General features: G+C 38.7%; 1 long non-coding RNA gene across 1 annotated transcript in view; it reads right to left on the minus strand.

Moving 5' to 3' along the window:
• LOC115652123 overlaps window positions 1–24212 on the minus strand; it is a 114433-nt gene extending 90221 nt beyond the window's left edge. The window contains exon 1 of the long non-coding RNA XR_004000554.1: window positions 24143–24212. This is a non-coding gene — a long non-coding RNA (uncharacterized LOC115652123). The remainder of the gene's footprint in view (window positions 1–24142) is intronic.
• Window positions 24213–24422: the final 210 nt, after the last annotated feature.

The raw sequence follows: 24422 nt of genomic DNA on the forward strand, positions 1-24422 counted from the left end.
TTTGGGGTTCCTCCCTCCATTGGATGTGGTGTATATTCAGAAATAAAGCACACATATTGGTTGTATTGACTTGGCATGATACTAAACACTAGCTTGTTTTAAAGTGAAGCACATCATCTGCTTCCATATCTGATGATGAACCAAAAATTCTGCTCTCATATGCTGATGTAAATCTAGCTGAAATCCACTAAAGTCAATGAAGACTTATTTACATCAGTGAAAAATTAAGATTATAATATCTAATGGTATGCCTTTAAAGATGTGTTTTGAATACAGAAAGTTGGGTTTCTTTAATAGATTTTTCCTGGCATAGATGCAAGATAAAAAAAACAAGCTAAAGGTGTTTTTAAACAGGGTTATATTTTAGCCTAGCTTCCTGAACCATGAGTGTAGATGGTGAGAGGGATGGTGATAGGATATGGAAACTATAAAATATGGAACTCAAGCTAGAGAGGTTATCCTGACTCAACACTAGAGAAAGGGACCAATTTTTCTCATCAAGATAAAAGCCTGAACTAGGGGCCCGGAGGTAGTAGAAAGATGCATCACCTCAAAAGGAAGCCCTACAAAAAGTGTTATTCCTTAATAAAATATCAAGTTTCAAGCCAAACTTGTATTTAGCACATGAATTTCCTTTATTCTTCACCCACTCACTGCACAATGTTCATGTTTAGTAACCGATAAAGCGATGCAAAAGTAAAAACAGATTTATGAGGCACTTACAGTGCTCTGGCTCAAGTACGTTACAATCCGTGACTATATTATCAACAAGTAGAAATAGTGACCTGCTTACACTTGCTAAAATGCTTTCTTATACTGTCTATGCATCTCTATTTATTTAGGTTACTACCACATATCTATATTTAACAAGTGAAGTAGGTTTTAAAGTAGCTACTGCTAGGATTATACTAGTAAGCAGAAAAATATCTTGCTTATGTAAACAATGCACCTGGCAGGATGTGTTTTAATGCACTTTCAGCTATTTATTTCTCTTCATTTTCATAATCCTGAAAAAAGTAGACAGGGCCAGTAATTAGATGTTCTGCCAAAAACAGGGCCCTGAACACACCTAAAGTAGTTCAGTGACTAAAGTTCTCTCCAGAATGCTAAATTCGCCAAGGGAGAAGGCACACCAGGATTGTGTGCCCTGGTGGCAAAAACTGCAGTGTCGATGGGGGTGAATATAGTTCTTCCTGTCATGACACACTTCAGAGCAGTTTTTCGCATCCTGCCAATCCATTAAACCCTCATTTGCACTTATTAGAGTTTTCCTGTATGGGAGCAAAATGAGCCATCAGCCCTTTGAATGCCTCCATCTGCACCTGCACATCAAGTGATTCAGATAAGACCACAGCTCCAGGTGCAGTCACAGAAACCCCTAAAAATAATTACTTAAACTCAGAGCTAGATAGAAACAGCATGTAACAGGTGCAAGAGTCAAGACATATAGCATTTTGGATATTGCTAGCAACATATCCTACCATTCCCCAAGAGAGTCATGGAAACACCTACATCCATGCTTGCTTGGAGTATCTGGCTAGCTATTGAATAAGCACAAATCAATCACACTATGATAAAGTGCCAAGCAATAATGGGTTCAAGGTGGGAAGCTGCAAAACACAGAGCTGCTGTCACCACTCAAAATACAATATCACATCCCCACCCACCCACCAATAAGGTCCCCGTGAGGAGGATACCATTGCACAGCAATTTTATTCTGATTTACTTGCATCGCTAGTTGAATATAAGCACTTCCTTCAAGTTTAGACTTCACTGTGGGCCAAATAGTTGAATTCAGGTCAGGATGAACAGCAAATGTCCTGGAGAGCTCTCATGTTGAACTCTTCAACACACAAGCTCTCTGAGAGGAGTATGTGTTTGGGATACCTCACCAGCCAGGGAATTCATAACAGTTCTTATATCAGTGATTCCTAGAAGCTTCTAACAGAGCATCTTTAGGGAAATAAAGAGTTTCCATGGGCTCCAATTATTAAATGTCCTTAATTGGATACATTTTAGTTGAATTTAGCACTCAAGAAAGGTGTAGGATGGGCACGCAGCTGTCCTGAAGTGTGACAGAAACCAAAGGGTGAAACTAAATATAAAAAGAATAGGAACGTTACTAGTTTCATAACCCAACATCAGTGAAATGCAAAAAACAAAGCCAGTATAAATGGTGGAAAGTATATCATCAAGTTTATAAACATTCTGAGTAAAAAAAAATGCCAGCTACATATATGATTGTTCTCAGGATATCCAGGACTGTGAGCCACCTTGTTACTCCTGCCTCCAGCATGGAGACTCTTGCTTGGGTTTAGATCAGAGAAGTGGTGCAGGCGAGGGATGTGCTGGTCTCAGCTTCTCGCCACCCCCATTGGCCTGGGACAGTGAACTGCAGCCAGTAGGATCCGCGATTGGCCAAACCTGCTGATGTGGCAGGTAAACAAACTGGCCCGGCCCGCCAGGGTGCTTACACTGGTGAGCTGCGTGCCAGAGGTTGCAGACCCCTGGTTTAGATGGATGTGAGCTCCTGAATACCACAAGCTTGTCAGCCACTCAAGCACTCTCCTCTGGGTTGTACTAGCCCTTCCCTTGTAGATTAACAATAGGTTCACTCCAGTCCTTTGAAACATTCACTCATGAAGCCGACACTAGCTACTCACAGAAATACCAGGTCTCTGGTCTCCAAAGGAACAGTATGCACACCAGACTGTTAGATTTAGCTCAGGACCAGAACTTGGTTTAACATCAACCCGCCCCCCCCCCCACCACGAATGAGTTTATTAGCAAAGACTAGAGATTTGGAGATGATTAAGAATACTGGAAACATGAGTTTAGTCTCTGAAAAGCATGTTATGATTTTGTTTTATATGTAATCTTAACCTTCTATGTAAAGTTTTTCAAACGAAGTCTTCTATGGCATTTTCAGCCAAGGTTGGTTGAGATCCTGTTTTCATGAAGGTAAATACACAGTTTACTCCCTAGGTGCAGGATGAGGGGGCATTACCTTTGACTTCTGCATATATCTTCATAGTTTGTTGGTCCTCAGAGACATTACCACCTGTGGCTTGTTTTTCCTGTATGCTGCTTCTGTATTGACGTCACATCTTTGTTAATGTTTAGATTTCATATGTAAATAAGCATGCACTATGTTAGCTTACAATGCTTAGATTCTCCAACAGTGAGATACACATTTCAGATCTCCTGTTTGGAAGAAAAACCTGTTTTTCCTCCTCTGCTGGTGACTGTCCTGATTCAGACTTTAAAAACATTTTTAGTATGTGTAAATAGCTCCTTCTACAGTATCTGTGACTACATTTCACAATGCTATTGATGATCAGTGTTCCTTCAGCTTCCATTTAAGACCTCATATAACATTCTCTTTGGTGAACCAGAATGTACATACCAGAATCAACATATTCCTGGAACCCCCTTGCCAGTGAGTATTGAGTGGTTCTTGGGTAATAACATAGCTCTGTTACAATGCAATGATTAATAACCCACTAACAGTAGCATAACATTTATGCTATCAAGCAACCTTGTCTTCAAGCATATTCTACCTATGATATCTATTGTTTAACACCCCTTACTCTTCAATAAATGAATAAATATTATTTAAGTGTGGTGTCCCAAGTAAGGATGCAGTCTAGCTGGGAACCGCAGTTGCAGGGAACCACAGCTTCTGGAATTTACTCACACTAATCTGGAAAAAAAAGAAAAAGCAAGTGCATGCTAATAAGAACCACAAAATCATAAATGATCTGGAAATAGGGGTAAACAGTGGGGTGGCAAAATTTGCAGGTGATACAAAATTCCTTAAGATAGTTCAGAACAAAGCAGACTGTGAAGAGTTACAGAAGGATTTCACAAAACTGGGTGACTGAGCAACAAAATAGCAGATTAAATTCAATGTTAAATATAAAGTAACGAACACTGGAAAACATATTACCACCTAAACATAGAAATGGGATCTAAATGAGCTGTTAACATTCAACAACGATCTTGAGTCATTATGGATAATTCTCTGAAAACATCTGCTCAATGTTTGGTGACAGACAAAAAGCCGGACAAAGTTAGGAAACATTAGGCAAGGGATATGTATAAAACAGAAAGCAACATACCACCATTATAGAAATCTATAGTAAACCCACACTTGAATACTGTATGAAGTTCTGGTCACCACATCTCAAAAAAGATTTTAGAATTGAAAAAAGTACAGAGAAGGGAACAAAGATGATTAAGGGTAGGGAACAGCTTCCATATGAGCAGAGATTAAAACGACTGGGGCCTTTCACCTTGGAAAAGACACAACTAAGGGGATATGATAGAAGTCTATAAAATAGCAAATTGTGTGGATAAAATGAAGTTATTTATTCTTTCACATAACATGAACTAGAGATCACCCAACGAAATTAATAGGCAGCAGGTTTAACACCAGCAAAAAAAAAGCATTTCCTTACACAATGCAGAGTCAACCTGTGCAATATATTTTCAGGGATGTTATGATGCATAAAACTATAATGAGGTGCAAAATAGAATTAGATAATTCATGGGGGAAATAGGTCCATCAATGGCTATTAGCCTAAATGGTCAGGGTGTCACTGACCTCTGATTGACAAAAGCTGGGAGTGGATGTCAGGGGATGGATCGTGTCCTGTTCTGTTCATTCCCTCCAAAGCACTTGGTATTGGCCACTGTCAGAAGACAGGATACTAGATGGATCACAGGTCTGACCCAGTATGGCTGTTCTTATAACTGTGTTTTGTGTTTTTATTCCAGCATCATTGTGCTTCATTTAAATAAAAATCTCTTCTGATTCTTCCTGAAGAGATTACAGGAAAAGAGCTAAAGCATGCCTGCTTCTATCCATGCTTGGAGAAGACTCAGTGTAGGTGGATCTCACCCCTCCCATGCAGAATGGGTAACTAGCTGACTCCATGTCATGAGGAGACATCTCTTCCTCAGACCCACTGGTAGAAAGCAAAGTGGTCTGTGTTGTCTCTCTCACAAAGTCCCCTTCCCAGCAAAGATCTCTTTTAAGGGGGCTTCCTAATCAGCCATTGCCAGTGGGATCCTAGGTATCATTGGAGTTGCACAGCCAAAGAGCAGGGTAGGAGTCGTCAGAGGCACAGGCTGGCTTGGGTCTCTATGTGGATGGCTTCAGTTTACTGTTGATTACATAGAATCCATGTAGATCCCTGGGGATTCAACATGTTTGGGGGAAGGCCCTGCAACTTAGTCCATGAAGAAAGTAGAGGTGGGGGAAAATCTTGCATCTGCAAGAATGACCAGGGAGCAACTCCACAAGGTGAACCCTGCTGAGATTTCTACCAGTTTAATAAGCTCCTGAAAGTTTTAATACAGAAGGGGGTAAAGTGAATAAGTTGTATTGGATGAGTAATTAGAAGTTTATGGCCCATGCCACAGATTGCTATAAATATGATCTGTGGAAATACTTTAGGTAATCAGACAATAATATTTCCCTAATATACAAAACAGCATTTTTAGTGTTGAGAGTAGTTCCCCACCCCAAAAGTTCAACTTTAAGGCTAAAATGTTGCTGATTTTTAAGCAGTTTGGAATATAAATTATTTTCAGAAGCATTTACAAGTTGTAGGCAACATCCTCATAGCCATCTTGCAACTTTTCAAAATTATTTTTAGGATTCTTTTGGAATAGTGTCTATTTACAAAGGAAAACCTAAAATGTATAATTGCAAACTAATAAAATAAGCTGTGATTATCATTTTAGCTGAATCAAAACTGGTATGAGACTAAACATGATAGTTTCCAGATGAGATAAATACTTTTTTTTTTCCTCTGATGATATAACAATAAGTTCCATCTCTGATGTTTTTGACACGGTGTGCAGTTTTTGCTGACTTTTATATGCTGCTAGTTATTCTTCAGTTCCAAGAAAGAATGTATTGCTATTCTGGGAAGGCTGAGTCATATTTCTAAGCAGCTGAGGAAAGAAACATTTACATAAATCATGCTTTTTTCTCCTTCCAGCCCTGGAGAAGTGTTGCCTGATCTTTAGATTGATTACTTAAGAATTCCCTGTAAATCAGAGGGTTTACAAGGTCTTGTCCCAACATCAGGCCCAGTGTCATTTAAATCATCATATAGTTGGGAAGCCCAATCAGGGCCAGCTCTAGGCACCAGTGTTCCAAGCATGTGCTTGGGGCGGCACTTTCAAGGGGCGGTACTCCGGCTTTTTTGTTCGTTTGCTTTGGCAGCAGCACTCCAGCCCCCCTTTTTTAAATTTATTTATTTATTTTTTGCTTGGGGCAGCAAAAAACCTGGAGCCAGCCCTGACCCCAATGTGCATAGTTGCAACACTCACACTATAGGAACTCTCTTATATTTTCAAATATAGTTTATGAATACATTTAGCACAATCACAAACACCTCAATTCTGTAAGGTAGGTAGAGATATCACAGAATGTGAATCTCCACATCCATATGCCTTCAGCTCCCTTGTAGAACAACCTGAAAAGTTAGCTATCATTTTCCTCATCACCATAATCACCAGTGGCCATCATTCTGGCACCTCCCAAGGGCTACATCTCTCTCTCCTACCACTGGTAGGCTGGGATACCACTTCTATAATATGTTATGCTGATGCCACTATGTTCGATGCATATTCAGTAGGGGATTTTCCTCTCTTCCTTATTTGTATTTCCTCACCTTACTAATGCTGGACTGTCTTTTTTTTCCTATATGTTAGTATATCAGTGATCTGAACTTATTATCATAATGTCCATTCATTACCATAGCCCTTTTGTGATGAGGTATCACATGTGTTATTTCTGTCCTAACTGGTTATTTTGGTTCTTTCCAAGTTCCCAGTTGTGGTGTAAGTGTGGTGTACCTGTTAAGTTTAAAAGGGTATGAACCTAGGAAGGCCCCTATGCCAACCTACTTCAACACATCCTCTACGTTAAAGGTTGAAGCCATATTATGGATCTTATGCTTTAGCTCATCACCATCTATCCAGGTGAAAGGTCAAACATATGTATGCTAACTTTGCCTTAGCTCAACATACAGGATGTGTCCTGTAGGTCCCATGCATTACAGCCAACATATACTCTAATATAAACCTAATATAATAAAACAAGTAAACCGGTAAGAAAAACAACACATATATGCAAGCAAGCAGGTTAGCCTTAGATGTATCTCAAGTACCTGTTATGTACATCAGTTTTTTGGCAGGCACTTCTGTAGTTGAATCATGTACTTGTGATCAGAACTTCCCCTTAAACTCTATTTTCAGCTCCCCAAATATCTGGGGTTTTCTGTTGGGCCATTTATCTGTGCAGAGTTCATAGGCCTCAAGCCTTAGGCTAACTTTCTGAAACTAATGTCTTAGAGGATTTGGGCCTGTAGGTTTCTTGCATTGCTGCTGAATATAATGCAAAGCAGAATATAATAAAGGCAAGCTAGGCTACTGGGCTACAGGAGTTTTTTGTTTTCCCTTTTTCCTTGCTGTCCTAAAAAACTGGCAAGGAGCTGGAATATAAAAGGTGAATTTGTGAAATGTTTAGTGGTCATGAAAGTGAGGCATCATTCATATTACTCCTGTTTGTAGAAAGAACTATGCAAACATCCCAACATGGTCAGGGCAATTCACCTTAAGTCAGAGCTGCTTCTTGCCAAAGACCACAGTTGGGAAAGAATAAGCCACAAGTGCTTTGCATATCAACCTGTAATTAAATTAAAAGTTTTTCCACTTGGATGCCACAAAAAGCATTAGACATAATCACTTGAAGAGTTTTATACAGTTCTCTCTCCCCAGATGAAAAAAGTCACTGGACTAGGTCCATAACTTCGATTTAAGTTCTGTGTTGCGATGCATAACTTTAGGTGCCCTGCTGCCTAACACAGGATCTGTACATAATGCATGGGGAAAAATAGATGCCTAAGAATGTGATCCACAAAAGTCAGCAAGCTGAGCAGGCAGCTGCCTGAGCTAGCCAGTAGGAAATGCTGAAGGATGGCCCCTCATTAAGCTCAGCCCCTCAAGGGGACTTAGATGCCTCTCTCTGCTCAGGATTCACCTTCTCCTGCAGTTATGTGCCTAATCCCTTTCTCTCAAAAAAGGAGGATGGTGCCCCTTCTGCCATGACCTTTAGCATAGCGGTTAGAACACTTATACAGAGTGAGAGATTTCCAGTATCCCCTCTGCTTGATTTGGAGCAGGGATTCAGACCCATGTCAACCACCTTTTCGGAGCATACCCTAACCACCGGGCTATGGGCTATTGCAGTATATATAAAGGGTGGGGCTTTCAATTTCTCCTGTTGAAGATGTCCCATTTTGTACGAATAATTAAATATTCATTGGACTAGGGAACTAAACAAATACTTTGTCTCAGTCTTTAATGAGGCTAATGAGGAGCTTAGGGATAATGGTAGGATGACAAATGGGAATGAGGATATGGAGGTAGATATTACCACATCTGAGTTTGGCTTCTAACTCGAACAGCTTAATGGGACTAAATCGGGGGGCCCAGATAATCTTCATACAAAAATATTATGAGGAACTGGCACATGAAATTGCAAGCCAATGAGCAAGAATTTAATGACTCTGTAAACTCAGGGGTTGTACCAAATTACTGGAAAAAAGTGATCCAGGTAACTACAAGCCTGTTAGTTTGACATCTGTAGTATGCAAGGTCTTGGAAAAAATTTTGAAGGAGAAAGTAGTTAAGGACATTGAGGTCAACGGTAATTGGGACAAATTACAACATGGCTTTACAAAAGGTAGATCGTGCCATACCAACCTGATCTCCTTTTTTGATATGGAAACAGATTTTGTAGACAAAGGAAACACAGTGCATCTAGTTTATCTCAATTTCATTAAGGCATTCAATACGGTTCCACATGGGCAATTATTAGCCAAATTGGAAAAGATGGCCATCAAAATGAAAATTGAAAGGTGGATAAGGAACTGGGTAAAGGGAAGACTACAACGGGTCATACTGAAAGGTGAACTGTCAGGCTGGGGGGAAGTTACTAGTGGAGTTCCTCAGGGATCTGTTTTGGGACCAATGTTTTTATTGGCACAAAAAGTGGGAATGTGCTAATAAAGTTTGTGGATGAGACAAAGCTAGGCGGTATTGCCAATACAGACAAGGACTGGGATATCATACAGCAAGATATGGATGACCTCGTAAACTGGAGTAATACTAATAGGATGAAATTTAATAGTAAAAAGTGCAAGGTCATGCATTTAGGGATTAATAAGAATTATTGTTATAAAATGGGGACGCATCAGTTGGAAGTAACAGAGGAGGAGAAGGACCTTGGAGTATTGGTTGATCACAGGATGACTACGAGCCACCAATGTGATATGGCCATGAAAAAAGCTAATGTGATTTTGGGATGCATCAGGTGAGGTATTTCCAGTAGAGATGAGGAGGTGTTAGTACCATTATACAAGGCATTGGTGAGACTTCATCTGGAATACTGTGTGCAGTTCTGGTCTCCCATGAACCCTCTGGAACAGGTGCAGAGATGGGCTATTAGGATGATCTGAGGAACGGAAAACCTGTCTTATGAAAGGAGACTCAAAGAGCTTGGCTTGTTTAGCCTAACCAAAAGGTAGCTGAGGGGAGATATGATTGCTCTCTACAAATATATCAGAGGAATAAATACCAGCGAGGGAGAGGAATTATTTAAGCTCAGTAACAATGTGGACACAAGAACAAATGGATATAAACTGGCCATCAGGAAGCTTAGACTTGAAATTAGACGAAGATTTCTTACCATTAGAGGAATGAAGTTCTGGAACAGACTTCCATGGGAAGTAGTAGGGGCGAAAGACATATCTGGCTTCAAGACTAGGGTATGTCTACACTACCTGCTGGATCAGTGGGTAGTAATTGATCTAGACAAGGCGCAATACATCAATCCCTACACGCTCTCCCCGTCAACTCCAGAACTCCTCCACCAGGGTGAGAGGTGGAAGCGGACTCCATGTCGGAGTGGCGGCCGTTGATCCCGCACCGCAAGGACGCGAAGTCAGTCAATCTAAGTTGATCTAAGATACGTCAACTTCATCTATGTTATTCTCGTAGCTGAAGTAGCATGTCTTAGATCGTTTCTTCCTCCTCCCCGCCCCCAGTGTAGACCAGGCCTAAGCTTGATGAGCTTATGGAGGGGATTGTATAATGAGATTTGTCTTTGACTATTAGCAGTAAATATGCTCAATGGCTTGTGATAGGATGTTAGATGGGGTGGGATCCAAATTACTATAGAGAATTCTTTCCTGGGTGTCTGGCTGGTGAGTCTTGCCCACATGCTCAGGGTTTAGCTGATCACCATATTTGGGGTCGGGAAGGAATTCTTCTCCAGGACAGATTGGCAGAGGCCCTGGGGAGGTTTTGCCGTCCTCTGCAGCATGGGGCACGGGTCAGTTGCTGGAAGACTCTCTGCACCTTAAAGTCTTTAAATCATGATTTGAGGACTTCAGTGGCTCAGACACAGGTTTGACACAGGAGTGGGTGGATGAGATTTTGTAGCCTGCATTGTGCAGGAGGTCAGAATAGATGATCATAATGGTCCCTTCTGACCTAAAAGTCTATGATTCTAACTGCATGTGGGTTTCCCATATTCCAGGTGAGAGCTCTAACCAGTTAAATAAAGGTTAAAAGAGTGACAGCACCATCACCCTCCCTTTGTGCAGTTCCCAATTCATTAGGCAGGCCCTGAGACCCCCTCCTGGATTGGGCCCTGCAGCCCAATACATGGGAGAAGACCAGGGCTTAGGTATTAGGACTGAGGTGGCTGTGCACATGCTGAGCAGTAGATGTTTAGGCACCTAAGGGACTTTTGCAGCTAAAATATAGGTGCCTAGGTTTTAGGTGCCTACAAGGTTAGGTGGCAGTTGAGCAGGAGTTTAAAAAATATAAATTTTTTATTTAGGCACAAAAGGATCAGTTAGGTGCATAAATCCCTTTGTGGATCTAACCCATTGTGCTGGAATTCCATACTTGCCACAACATTCTTATTCAGACCAGCAAAGCAGAATTGCTTGTGTCTACCAGGATGGGAGACCTACTCAAGACACATAGCTGAACAACATCTTACAACCCTGTTAGTTTTGTAAAGAAATGGACAACATGTTAGACACATGTGATTTCCCAGTTCAAATAATGAGTTTGTTAATCATGAGAAAGCTGAGTGTTTGGTTTTTGTAAATAAAAGGCTTGCCATTGAAAACACGAATGTCAATTGATTTAGAGAAAAAAATTACTACAACATATCATTTTGTAATGTCATCTCCTGAATTTAACAATAGGATGATTTCTAAGTCACTGGTAAGCTTAGGCGTGACTTCATGAAATCCACTTTATGATTTGAAGTATATGTCAATTTTTCCCCCCTCTTTAGTGATAAAATTCTACATGCTGTGATTGACGTCTTACTCACGCTGGTAACATTTTTCACATAAACCTACATCTACTGAGAAAAATGTAAATCCAATATAACCATATTTCAGTAATTTAGATCTTCCCCTTAGTCATTGAAATCTGCTTTTCACTTGAGCACTGTTAAAGTTTTATTGAGTTAAAACTTGAAAGATTACATTTTTATTTAAATTTCTAAACTTGAAGAACCCATAGGTATCTCAAGAATAATATTTCCTTAAAAATGCAGAGAGGACAAGTCAAGTGGCTTGAGAACAAGCATTGCAAACTACGACGAGGGGATCTAGGTCTGGGAATGGCCTGAAATAATTCAGGATTGTGTTTAAAAGAATATTTTTTTAAAATAGAAATGAAGAAGATTTTAAGGCATCTACATGTCCATGGAGAATCCAAATTCTTGCAATCAGAGGTCTCTCAGAACCTATGAGTCCTATAACTTCTTTAGGTAGTAGTGTTGTAGGAATAGGAATATAGTACAGGCCTATCTGTAGTACATCATTTGCTTTGCCTAGAATCAGCTGGAATGGTGACCAGAACACTGAGAGAGAACATTTACAATAAATGTAAGAAATATTCCTCTCTCCTCTCATCACTGCTCTCAGAGCCAGATCCCTTCAAGTTGAAGACAGTGGAAGTTTTGCTGTTAACTTGAATGGGAGCAGCACTGAGCCATTAGATACCCTCTTATTTCTGATTCCCCATACCAGTCTTCATCTGCTGTAATAGTAAATACTAAAAAAGAATTTACCCTTGCCATGCATTATTGGGTCATCATTGGGTTATCACCTTGCCAGCAGCACTTACCATTAGGGTTTGCACTGAGATAATATGAAGCTGAATATAGTTAGTCCAGTCAACTTCAATATCTGGTTAAATTAAAGATGAAAATAGAGGTAAGAGTCACATATAATGAATATCTAGACCACAAATATCTATGATTATGTTCTTCTCTACAACTTCTAACCTGATATCTACAACTTGCTCCCATGATGAGGGATTATTTCTTTTAAACTAACATTATGTGCAAAGCTGGTGTATAAAAGAGAAAACACATTCATATTCTTGTTACCTCATCTTCCCTCTCACCAATCCCCATCACATGCTTGTTTCATCTACTTATAGCTTGCTATTAACCAAGATTTAAATTCCTTGAGGCAAGGACTGATTTTTAACTATATGTTTATACGACTCCTAGCAAGCAGGGCCTGAAACTAGATTAGTATCTTTGGCATTATTATAATACAAATAATGTATTACAACAACCACCAACTGCAATTGTGTGTGTCTAATTACTTCTTGCTCTTCTGTTAACTCTAAATTTAACATTCCTCAAAAGGAAGATAATATCATCCAGGGTAATTCAGTAAACCAAATACTTTAATTGTAAATAGGAGAACAGGTTAATTCATAGCAATGTTTACAGGTTACGCACAATAAAATTGTAAGTGCAAAATGTTTACATAATTACCAGTTATTACTGAATATTTCATTTAGGTAAATTCTTCTTGAATAAGAGTACACTGTCTGAAGGTAACCACACTATAGCAGAGTGGCCCAGGATAGAGATATAAGGGAATTTAATAACTGGCACTCATATTGCTGAAATAATGTACTCATTCATTTTACATCCATGATGAACCTTTCTTATCTATAGAGTTCACGTCACATATATATAAAAAGAAGATGCCATGAATCAGTGTGGTAAATCTTGACTGGCAGACTCAGTGCAATGAGGGTTGCAGTCACTTATCTGCTCTAACTTTGGGAGAGCAGATATTATATTCAGAGATACTCAATGGAAAGAGTATCTGAGAGGTAGCCATGTTAGTCTGGATCTGTGAAAGCAGCAAAGAGTCCTGTGGCACCTTATAGACTAACAGACGTATTGGAGCAAGAGCTTTCGTGGGTGAATACCCACTTCACCAGATGCATGGGACAAAGTGGGTATTCACCCACAAAAGCTCATGCTCCAATACGTCTGTTAGTCTATAAGGTGTCACAGGACTCTTTGCTGCTTTCAATGGAAGGAGTGCAGTACATGTCAATGGGCTCTGGTTCAGGCATGTACTCACAATGGTTCTAGCCTTATGGCCAAAGAAACCTTCTATACTATTACTAGTAGCAAGGAAAGTATAAGTGCACAAACATTAGTAAAAACTCATCCTTTGACAGCATGGTATATTCTTTTGTTGCCAATGATGAGAAGATTTTTCAGAAGAAATAAGTGGAGCTAAGTTTAAATGAATGGAAAAGGGGCTTAAAATCTGAAAAAAAAAAAGTACATTCTTGTTCATTTGCATTTAATGGTAGACATTTTATTCAATAGTGAATACAAGAGAGTTCTGTGTAAGTGGTGCACACGCATAATGAATCCCTTGTAGAATCTAACCCCAACCAATGTAAGTTAACTAACATGCACCAGAGAGACTTTCTACCATCCCATATTTTATAGATTAGCCATTATCAATAGCTAATAATGATACAGAAGCTTGCAATTTTCTCATTTTATGTATAGCAGGAAAGTTAATACAGAAAAATGAACTTGCTTTATTTCCCAAACCCTAAACAACTATTACATCAGACCTGCCACACACAGCACATTTCCCTAAAACTTCTACACAGCCAGCAGAAATCAGCCTGCTCAAATCCACATACCTGGTGGGCTTCCTATGCTTGTCAATGTTTCATGTCCCAGAGTACAAGTCTATCCTATTACTTACAAGCCAAATACCTATATTCCTGCCACAGCTTGGATTATATCACTACCAATATTCCTTACCTGATGTTGCCAACAAATGCTGTCAATCTGAACAAAATGCAGTGCTAGGATTGTAAATGTTGCACAAGAAATAAAAAATAATAATAAAAAAAACTTAGTTGCATTAGATACATTAACTTGACTATGGAGAGTTGACTATGTATTTTATATAAATACTGTACTTCGGTACAGCTAATGGATTTTAATAAAATTCTTGCCCTCTTTTTAGGGGATAGAGATCTGTCCCTCACGAAGTTGCTATATATAAAGTGGGCCTGATTCACCAGTTACACCAGTTTTACATGATTCAACTCCTTTGCTTTCTCTGTAGTTACACATGTAAAACTAGAGTAGCTGTGGTGAATCGGACCTAATATATAGTTTAGGCCCAGTTCTGCACTCCATTGCACCTTGTATCCTCATTTTCACCTCAAAGTGAAAAGAAATGAAAAACCCAACTCACTCAGAAATAACCCACTTTGCCCTCAACTTTCCATAATTGTTAGTGACTACATCATGCGGGAGGGGAAGGGGGAAGAACAGGACAGGGCGGGGCGGGAGGAGGAATGTCAGAATTGTTCTAACTTTTTTCAAAATTATATGGATACATTTTTCCCAATATTCAAGACATTCTAAGCTACATAAGATGCAAGGCACTGAAGAAATCAGACACATTTTATGTATTATGTGTACATACTTTTAGTTACCTGAGTAGTTCCACTGAGGTTAATGGGGCTGCTCACATGCTTAAAAGTTAGCAAAGTATCTAAGCACATGCCTGATTCAAGGCCCATGTTATCCAGTACAATATAGCTGCAGTATTGAAGTTTATTTTCCTTAAAAAGAAAACAGAGCCCTTTGGGATTTGGACATGATAGGAACCAAGGAGTATGTTTTTTCCTTTGTTTGGTAGTGAAAATAGTGCATATTTTCCCAAAAAGCCATAGCTGAGAAATTAGCCTTAGCTAATCTATCGTGCCTTGATACATTTCAGTTCATATGGGATATCAGCTGCTACAGACAGGTTCCCAATATAGGACTATACCATATGTAATAAAAGCAACATGCTCCCTGTAAATTAAAGCATATGGACTGTGGCTTGAATTTCTGAATGATTAACTATTACAATCATTCAACAAAGACAACTAAACTTTTTTTATAGCCAAATTCGTAGCTAGTGCACCTGAACAGATATATGTGATGTATGAATATTACAGAGCAGCTCCAAGGAGGCTCTAGCCACTAGGCTGAAATAGCCTTTTTATCCCTTGGTGTGGCACCTGCTACAGGAAGGAATGGAAGATCCATGCCATCCTTCTCTACGCCTGTCTATGGTCTACCGTCACCTGTAAAGAGGAGTAAGAGTTCTGTGCTGTGTAGGAGAGGAGTTGCACATCCTTTGCATGGGGCCCCAAAACAGCAACTCCATCTTCTCCGCAAAGCTAAGCCTTCCACTGCTTAAGCAGAAAGGGCAGGATTTATTCCTTAGTGAATCAGAATGATACTTACTCATCTTTGTAAAAGTATTTTGAGAGCTACTATATTGTACACAATACGCACAACTCCTTTTTACATGTGGCAGAGAGAGTGTAAGTGGTTTGCCCAAGATCATACAGAGAATCAGATACCATGTGGAACTGCCTAAGGTAATTTCTAGCTCAGCACACAAAACCAGCAATAATCTGTCTGGTTTTGGTGCTGGATTGGCTATCTGAGTGGATGATGATTAGACTTTTGTAATGGTCACACCTTACCTCTTCTGAACTGAGGCCACTGATCATCTTTTCTCTAATCAGGGCAAGAGGTCTGTCTGAAACCCAACCAACTCAATCAGTCCAGCTGATGACTATTGACTGAATATTAGAGTTCCCCTTTGCCCATTATGATAGCCTTAAAACATTCCCTCACTTTGGACTCCCTCCACAAGAGACCAAGATATATAGAAGATCTGTAACAAGAGACCAGTTTTAAGAGCTGTGTTCCGAGTTTGGCCAATTGTGGCATACATAATTAATGAAATCCCTTATCATAGCTTAGTTGGTAGCAAAAAGGTTTTTCTTGTTGATCAGCATCCACAAGGCCCTGAGAAGTGGAATTGTAAGAAAAAGGCAGCTTGATGAAGCCACATTGTCTCTATTTGGAGAGAGAGTCAAATATTCCATGCTACAAGGATTCTTCCATCAACTTAGCTGGCAAGATCAGATTTAGAATCAGGAGGATTAGGGGTTTCAGTAGAAGCATGTCAAAAGGCAACAAAATAAGAAAATCCTCTCTTCTAGAGTTCCAGTCAGATTTGGCTAGAGAATGGAGATCAATTGTAGCAGAAGTCCAGAGAGTGAGAGAGCAAGCCTTAGAGACCAGAAGGACAGTTCTCTTATTTTGGTATTTAAGATTGGTATCTCTTAAAATGTAAGAACATGGAGGCAACAGAGCATGATGGCAATGAGCTCTGCCCTGATCTTTCAGTATCATTTTCTACACAAGTTGATTTGCTAGTCTGAGGCTGGCAAATCGTAATACTTACTGTAGTGCCATAGAAGAAAAAAGAATAGACAGATGCACCAAATTAGAGTTTCTGATAAGTCTGAAAAGAATCCTGTGGCACCTTATGGACTAACAGACATTTTGGAGCATGAACTTTCGTGGGTGAATACCCACTTCATCAGATGCAACACGGCTACCCCTCTGATATTTGATAAGTCTGAATTAGTCTTGCTAAGAGTAATAAGAGGATAACAAAACCTGGGGATATTTTTCTTTGAACTTTTTCTCCTCAGAAAGATAGAGGAAAGACTAAATAACAGACCAAATGAGAGAGAACGAACTAAAATAACAGCAAATAAAGGTTTCCTTATATGAACAATGTATCTTATTTTACCTCACCTTTCTAGAGAGACTTAGTTATTTTATTAAATGCACTTTCCAGTTTGCTTGTTGAAACAAGCAGAAATCAGAGATTCAGGTAACCATGTAAATTTTCACATGCTTTGCTGATGGACTGGGAATGGTCCACAAGGGGTATTACTTTACCAGTATCACTGGTAAGTATTGGTAAATATCAGTAAGATAAGACAGTATTGTTGTCTATAGAAGATTGATTTTTAGATTGTTGCTGGAACCCAATAAATGCCTCATGAACCTATAAATACAATTTCAAACATGCCGTGATGAAGTAAATAGACTTCATAATTACCATGCAAGTTTATCTGTGAAATCTCATTAGAATACTATTTTGTTCCATTAAGTAAACTGAGCACAGTGGAATCACCATGAGACTTCGTGGCAAATCACAAGTCTGCATGATCATTTGCATGCCGAGTATTTATTTGTGTTAAGTCATTGGAAATGGGCTAAAACTAAGTTTACATGGGTGTGCCATATTATGGCTATTTAATTATGTGGACACACTGGACTGCGTCAGCTGGAATTCCTCCTGGGGTTCTTTATGCAGCATGACTCCTCCACATCTGGGCAATTTGTATCTTAAAATCCACTAATAATCTAACCCAGAAAGTTGAGGATTAACAAATTTACATTACAATGTATTTTTAAATGTTGCTGCACTATTGGATATTCTAATGTTGTATTTCTACTAAGTATAGTCAGATGGAAAAACACACACACACACACACACACCACTGCCTTCTTAAATTTAGAAATGAAGCATACAAGCAGGCAAATACAGAAGTTACAGTTGAATGCAACAAAATTAAATTACTGTAGAAGCTGTATCTAATACGTTTTCAATCTTAACTATTTTATTTAGTTCACCAACAAACAAGCATGTTCCTGTATGATCTCTGCCTGGGAAAGTAAATACTCAGTGCTGTAATAAGCCATCAAACGTTGAAAAATTCTGATGGCCAACATTGCTCTTTAGTCTCTACAAAGAGTACAAATAGAATTAAATTATTTTCCACAGTAATATTTGTAGAATCTTAAAAGAGCAACTATTCCCAAAAGCAATTTGGTCTCTGTTTTTAATATTAGATACATGTTTAGATCATTCAAATATATTTACAAGCTTTACCTATGGAGCCGCCATAATGATACTAGTCAGCATTTGTATAGACATTTGCATTTTCAGAGCTCTTACACACACTAGTTACCTACATAACAACTCCCACGAGAGGTAGCTTAAGTATTATGATCTCCATATTAGAAAGGGAAAATGTAGGCAGAGATGTTAGGCAACTTGCAGCAGGCTACAAAGGGGAACAGGTGTTAGAGCCAGGTTTAGAGTTTAAGAATTCGTGGTGCTCAGCCTGAGTCTTAACTGCTTGCCTACTTCTCACTCATTAACTTATAGGATCAGCTCTGTGAGCCATAAACATCTGCTTGTAAACTGATGGCATTTATATACAATTCCGTAAGTATGTTTTTCTATAAATGCCTGATACCTTTATAGTACTACTATACTAGGAAGAATTATATTACAGTTTCTAAGGTTAAAGTGTTGAATATTCTTATATGGAGCATCTCAATTTGACTTCTGTATGTTTACATTATTTAATTTTATTATTCTCCAGGTCATTAATGAATTAAAATTATAAATCACATAAGGTAAGGCAGTTATGACTCACTGACCCACTATAGAGTAAAGAAGTTTTAGTCAGTATTATAGTTAAAATATCAACAGAATTGCCTCCAGGATTTAATCATTTTGAGAGGAGATCCTTTCAAACCATCTTAAAAAAAAAACTTAAACTATGCATCAGTTAGGTTGATTTAAAACTAGGGCTGTCAAGTGATTAAAAACGTTAAATCTCAATTAATCGCACTGTTAAATAATAGAATACCATTTATTTAAATATTTTTGGATGTTTTCTACATTTTCAAATATATTGATTTCAATTACAAACAGAATACAAAGTGTATAGCGCTCACTTTATATTTCCTTTTTATTACAAATATTTGCACTGTAAAAACAGAAATAGTACTGTAGTGCAATCTCTATCATGAAAATTGAACTTATAAATGTAGACTTATGTACAAAAAAATAACTGCATTGAAAATAAAACAATGTAAAAAACATTAGAACCTACAAATCCACTCAGTCCTACTTCAGCCAATTGCTCAGACAAACAAGTTTGGTTACAATTTGCAGGAGATAATGCTGCCCATGTCTTGTTCACAGTGTCAACTCAAAGGGAGAACAGGTATTCACATGTCACTATTGTAGCTAGCATCATAAGATAGTTACGTACCAGATGCGCTAAAGATTCATATACCCCTTCATGCTTCAGCCATCATTCCAGAAGACATGCGTCCATGCTGACGACAGGTTCTGTTCGATAACTATCCAAAGCAGATCAGACCAACGTATGTTCATTTTCATCATCTGAGTCAGATGCCACCAGCAGAAGGTTGATTTTCTTTTTTGGTGGTTTGGGTTCTGTAGTTTTAGCATTGGAGTGTTGCTCTTTTAAGACATCTGAATGCATGCTCCACACTGCATCCCTCAGATTTTGGAAGGCACTCTAGAGTCATAAACCTTGTGTCAAGTGCTGAATCTATTCTTAGACATCTCACCTTAGTGCCTCCTTTGCATTTTGCCAAATCTGCTGTGAAAGTGTTCTTAAAACAAACATGTGCTAGGTCATTATCTGAGACTGCTATAACATGAAATATATGGCAGAATGTGGGTAAAACAGAACAGGAGACATACAATTCTCCTGCAAGGAGTACAATCACAAAATTTAAGAATAAAAAAAACAAACAAACACCTAGCAACATCAGCATGGAAGTATGTCTTCTGGAATGGTAGCTGAAGCATGAAGGGGCATATTAATGTTTAGCATATCTGGCACATAAATTCCTTGCAATGCTGGCTACAAGTGTGCCACATGAATGCCTTTTCTCACTTTCAGGTGACATTGTAAATAAGAGAGTCAGCCAGCAGTATCTCCCGTAAATGTAAACAAACTTGTTTGTCTTTGCAATTGGCTAAACAAGAAGTAGGACTGAGTGGACTTGTAGGCTCTAAAGTTTTACATTGTTTTGTTTGAGTGCGGTTATGTAACAAAAAAAAATCTACATTTGTAAGTTACACTTTCACAAAGATTGCACAACAGTTCTTGTATGAGGTGAATTGAAAAATGCTGTCTTATCTATATTTACAGTGCAAATATGTATATTTTTATTACAAAGTGAGCACTGTACACTTTATATTCTATGTTGCAATAGAAATCAATATATTTGAAAGTGTACAAAACATCCAAAATTAGTTAATAAATTTCAACTGGTATTCTGTTGTTTAACAGTGAGATTAATCATGGTTAATTTTTTTAGTCACAGTTAATTGCGTAGTTAGCTACAATTAATTGACAGCCCTATTTACAACATTGATGCACCCACTGGTATAATAGCACAACATAGAATACTAGGTTTTATAGCCTCATCCTGTACCAGGCAAATAAATGGGTTTTTACCATTGACTGCAAGAGGAAGGGAAATTCAGGCAGAACTGTGAAAAATATGGATCTGAAGGTTAGACGCTCTGCATATGAAAGTGTATGCACTACTTCACTGCTAAATGTAACAGAGCAATTTAAGTTAAGGGTATATATTTCAATATATATCCTGGATAACAATGGGATCAGAAAACCTTCTTTTTGGAATAAAATTCTAGAATTGCTTGTATTAGCCCATAACATTATTATCTCTGAGTCTCTTCAATGGGAAGGAGGAAGCAGATAAGGATTTTTAAGTGAAGTAAGGAGGAAACTAGATTAAACTATACCCTTTGCAGGACTAATTTTGTTATTGGGATCATTTTTCTGAGGCTCTCAGATACTAAAGTGATGAACATGTTTTATATAAGATTAATATTAGATTAGGCAGACAGAAAATGAGACTACATCCTGCTGTCTTGATTTAGAGCTTGTGCCTCCAAATATTTATATTTGATTTGAGAAAATTACTACTAGCTTTATCTTCGACATTGCCACTGTCAGTGCCTGCGTTGCCAGCAATATTCTCATCTTTGGCACTGCATTCCTCTCCCATTGTCACCAGGATTTGTAATTTCATAAAATGTCAGTTGGAAAGTGCTTTCCTGAAACCATTTTCAAAAACAAACAAAAAAAAATGCCACTTGTAAAAAGAAAAATGTTTTCTCCGGATCTGGAGAATCTTTCACAGTCCCCTTGTTGTTACAATAAGGAACTATATAGCGACTGTGATGAGGCTATGATTAAAGTGTTATGTAACGAAGTGAAATTACCAGCAGGCTGTGACCCGAAGAATTCACTAGAGAGATCTCCCTCTTTTTGCCACTAAGCCATGTTTATTGCTTTTATCCCCTTGAAAATACTAAAAACATTGTTCCCCCTCATGATAATCCCATTCAAAATATCATTGAAACCAAATACCGTGAAAAGCATATTCCCTTGATCGTTATTACATATATGCTACAATAAAATCTTTCCTTATAGTTTTACAATGATAAACTAGGGTCTTTCCTGAGGACATCATGAAGCCTAAATGAGAGTAATTAATTAATGAAGTTGGATTAAAAGTTATTTCAGGGGATTTGGACAGAAATGGGGCTCAGATTTTCATTGGATTTGTGCCAGTTTATAGACAAAGTTCTGTTAATTTGAACATGCCCAAAGACCAGAGTAAGAACAGTATAATAAAAACTGTATAAATACAATATTCCCTGTCATAGTATCACAATTAAAGTTTATATAACTTCTTCAGGACTGCAATTATAATCTGAGTTTTATATAAAGATGGAAGGTGGGGAAGGGAAGAGACACTGGAATGTTAACTTTACTTATTGAATTCCTAATCTAAAAAGGCATTTTATAGCAACAACAAAGAATTCTGACAAATCAACGATTAGTAAGATTCTGCCTACATATGCATCCTAAATGGCTCAGGAACTGTAAAAGGGATTTTATCCTTAGAATGCAGATTTGAATCCAGCTCATAGTGGAAGTGAACATAAATGGTTTATTAACTCATTAAATGAATTGGTGGTTGTAGGCCTATGACGGGCCTCTCTCGTGTAGCTAGAAAGGATTTCATTAAATTTCTGAATCTTTCATGAATGATACATTAACTAAAATAATTTGGGCTTTCATTTGGCTTATAACTGATTAAAAACCCATAAAACATTTGTATATAATAATTTCAACTAACCGTTCTAACAGGTGGGACATTTACATTGTTCAAGTGTATACCTTTTATGTATTCTGTGTTTTTCTGCTATACTTTGGATGCAGTACCCAAAAACCCATCAGAAGTATGAGGCCTAATTACTGAATTATGCATCGAAGAGACTCAGGGTATTTATTATAGGCCAGGATTTTTTCTTTCCACTATTTTGAAGGCTTTGCTATATAACTAGTCATAGCACAGTTTGCCTCTAAGACTAGGGCTACGTTATAAATAAAGGGAGTAATGATTTCCCAGCTCATGTGCACATACTTGAGTATAAATAGCAGCGTAGTTGCAGTAGCAAAGGTAGTGCCAGTGGAGGCATGGCTGAGCCGTGTTTCCACTGCTGCTACTAGTGTTACTGCAGCGACACTGCTATTTATATTTGCTTTAACTCAATGAGAGCTAGAGTGGGAATGTGTACATGAGCAGGGGAATCTCACCATTAGTTTGTAGAGTAGACAGAGCCTAATACACTACAGCTGGGAGGTGGCATTCCCAGAGCAGGTAGATCGAGTGAGAAGAGCTAGCGAGAGTCTGTATACTAAAAATAGCAGTGTGGACCCTGCTGCAGGGATGAGAGCTCAGGCTTGCTGCCTTAGTATGATCCTGCCTCCCTCCTGGTCCAAGCTTAAGAGGCTACCCTATGCTGCAAGAGCTACCCTGATATTTTTAGCATGTTAGTGTGAGCAGAGCTAGGATGAGTCTACCTACCTGTTTGGGAATCACACCTCCCAAATGCAGCATAGACATACCCCCAACACCAAGGATGAATGGTTTATAATAATAGGTATTCACATGCACTCAGATAGTCATCCATTATTTAGATATATAGTGCTCAATCCTTGGCCCGCATCATAGCTCCTGTATATAACTGACTAGCTAAAAAGACAGTTGGCAACTCCAGTCACAACCCCTATAAGCCTCCTACTCAGCCCCTGGCATGGGGAACATGCCAGATATGAGAATAAGTTTGGACAGAGCACATTGTGCTCCAGCAAGCCCTGGTTAGTGAATGGTCTATTGGGGTCTGTTGCAGCTGGAGGGCAATTCAGAGCATCTGTCAGGGCTGCTATAAGCTACAGTAAAGACTGAATCAGCCCTTATCCACCCCCCAGGAGGCTGTACACCAACTACTTTGTAGAGAAGTACCTTATTACATTTGCACACTCACTCATTGTACACACAAAACAAGAGATTTTTGAAGAAGATTTGGCCCCATATATCATATTAGGAAAAAGTCAGATTATTGCATCCCATGGAATTTTGATAACTGCACATATGCTATGCCAATTCAATAGTATGCTCATTACTTTAATATTTCTCCCCCCAGCCCCTATTTTACTGTATTTCTGATTCCAGTACATTCTCATTATCTCAGAAGAACAGCCATACTGGGTCAGACTAAAAGGGCCATCTAGCCCAGTATCCTGTCTTCCAACAGTGGCCACTGCCAGGTGCCCCAGAAGGAATGAACAGAACAGGTAATCATCAAGTGATCCTTCCCTGTCGCTCATTCCCAGCTTCTGGCAAACACAGGCTAGGGACACCATCCCTGCCCAATAACCATTGATGGGCCTGTCCTCCAAAAAAGAAATAGATAAGTTCATGAACCCTGTTAGTCTTGATCTCGATTGCTTTTTCTATATTCTAGGTGTTATTTTCTGAGAGAGAGAGAGAGAGAGATTATTACTACATATATACCCCACTCCTGCCCCCACATACAGTGTCTTGGAAAACAACATTTTTTGTCTTGGTGAAAATGAAAAAGGAATGCAGACCTACTTTTGGTATCTTGATGATATTTCAGTTTCAGATGTCAACAACAGCTTTGATGTAGCAGACAGAATTTTAGCTCCTGCTGATGCTAGCACTAAGTCATCACAGCTGTCTTCATTTAGGCTCTTAGCAACCATGCAATAGAGGCTCACAAATGTACCTCCCACAGCTAGCTTATCAAAGCACTTAGTCAGATGCAGCATGTACTCCTATAGATCAGCCTCCTATGGTTTGCTGTGGTTTGAATTTTTTATGTAGTGGGAAGTGAAGATTTTTGCATGGAGCT

This window comes from Gopherus evgoodei, chromosome 5 (genome assembly GCF_007399415.2).
Source record: "Gopherus evgoodei ecotype Sinaloan lineage chromosome 5, rGopEvg1_v1.p, whole genome shotgun sequence".
Taxonomy (NCBI): domain Eukaryota; kingdom Metazoa; phylum Chordata; order Testudines; family Testudinidae; genus Gopherus; species Gopherus evgoodei.